At 41.2% G+C, this 2,242-nt stretch overlaps 1 pseudogene; it reads right to left on the bottom strand.

Annotated features, from left to right (window-relative positions):
* Positions 1-708: 708 nt before the first annotated feature.
* On the bottom strand, positions 709-826 carry LOC124723352 (annotated as a pseudogene).
* Between the last annotated feature and the right edge of the window lie 1,416 nt (positions 827-2,242).

Genomic DNA, 2,242 nt, shown 5'->3' on the forward strand with positions numbered 1-2,242 from the left:
GTGGAGCTAGTAATCTCTGTGAGGATAGGAGTGATTATTTTATTCTTTGAAGTCCGTTTTAAAAAGATGTTTTATTTTAAAATGCTTTTATTTTAAATAACTATTTCCTGCTTTTTAGTCTTCTGTGAGGCTCTTTTCCAATCTACATCAAACATTTCGACGTGATTGCAACAGAGATATGTGGTACATTTCAGATTTAATTCACTTTTTTTCAACTGAGTCGGCTGGTATATTGTTTCCGCCTACGTACGTCGCACGAAAAGACCGTGAAGATAAAAACTGGGGAGGATGGAGCTAGCACGGAGGCTTATCAACAGAAAGCGGGGGAAGTCGCAGTGGTTCACAAAGTGGTTTTCGCCACACAGCAGACGAGAAAACGAACTAGCATTGCATCTCATCCAGTTCTGAGCCATGTTGAACGTTTCAAGTCCCCAGCTCATCAGGAAACGACAGTGATGAGTAAAGTGCCCTCCACCACACCCACACAGGTAAAAACGTAAACTCCCTCCACAGGCCCTGGTGGACCCAGCGGTACCGACCGGCCGCCCTGTCATCCTCAGACCACAGGCGTCACCGGATGCGGATACATAGGGGCATATGGTCAGCACACCTCTCTCCCGGCCGTATGTCATTTTACGAGACCGGAGCCACTGCTTCTCAATCAAGTAACTCGTCAGTTTGTCTCACAAAGGCTGACTGCTCACCGCGTGCCAACAGTGCTCGGCAGACCGGATGGTCATCCATCCAAGTGCTAGCCCAGCCCGACAGCACTTAAGTTCGGTGATCTGACGGGAACCGGTACTACTACTGCGGCAAGGCCGTTGGCACCAACACATATAAGCGACTTAACATTGTATTTTCATTCAGTTGTGAACTATGTTGAAAGTTTCAAGTGTCTACCTCACGGGGAAGTTAGTTTAAAACCAACTGCAAACTTCGTACCGAACAGACAAACAGACAAGAGAGCGACCTAATAAAAACGTGTTAAAAAGAACGAAAACCGTAAAAAAAAATTAGGCGCACAATACTACCTCAGACGTAAACAACAGACAAATGTCCATAATGACATTTGAAAACTCAGGTTAAGATCGTATTGACGTATTAGAAGAATAAACTCAGACATACTTACAGAATAAATAGTAGAATTGTTTGAAAACAGGAATAAAACCAAAACTGACACATTGAAACGGATTGGCGGGATCAAATCTGATCTCAAATTGGTAGGAATTACAGCAGTACCACAAGATTTTCGGATCAACAATTCACAAACGCCAAGACGACCAAGAGGAAAAACCAAAGATGATGATTGGGAAAACATGGTCTGTAGAGAGAAAGGAAGCCCACAAGAAGAGAATGAATCAGATGTGGGCACAAAGGAAAGCAAATACTCACCTCTCACTACTTTTTGTAGTACTAATGCACTTATTCACAAATAATAACAACAATAATAACAATGCGCTTCAAATTTGTGTTCTATATGAGAATGCGTGCCTTCCAGAGAGACCTTTGCAACCAAATGCCACCCTCAGTTCCCTACTTTCACAGAGGAGACTCTGACGACTGAGAGCCTTCAGGAATGAGAAGAGTCCCTAAAACTGCCAACGCCCTGTTAACAATCCGTTACAAGCATGAAAAGAATGATTAAAGCTTGACGTCTTGTCAACATCAAACTCTTTACATCAGAGAAATTCCTGAGTTGGACAACGACGAGAAAGGGAATTGTCTGCTAGATATCAGTGAAACAACGACAACCACTAAATTTGTGACGTTTAAAGAATATTTTGTTTCTGAACGCTGCCGGTTTCGAACAAATCTTCACTTTCAGATGAGACAAATTACTGATCATATGTAGGAACGTATTGAGTGCCATGATTCCCTTGACAAAAAAAGACATTTCAAATTGTAAAGAATGGAATTACAAGTGAAGATAATAGCCAAACTCAACGCAATAAATAGCATGACAAATATTTGGCTCACATAAGTACAGTGTGATCTGTTAATTCTCTTCCCGGAAATTTTCTCACTAATTATTTGCCTGAACCAATAAACTACTAATGTAACTGTCAAAATACTGATACAAGGTGTTACTTAAATAGTTCTCTGATTACCAGTAAGAGTTTCATGTTTCCACAGTAGAGGTGTAAAATATTGGCATCCACCTTGTTACTTCTTTCACAATTAACCAGTTACTCTTAATGTTATGTCGTCAGAATCTTTTGCGGTGGCACGTGTGAACAAAATC

Source organism: Schistocerca piceifrons, chromosome X (genome assembly GCF_021461385.2).
Source record: "Schistocerca piceifrons isolate TAMUIC-IGC-003096 chromosome X, iqSchPice1.1, whole genome shotgun sequence".
NCBI lineage: Eukaryota > Metazoa > Arthropoda > Insecta > Orthoptera > Acrididae > Schistocerca > Schistocerca piceifrons.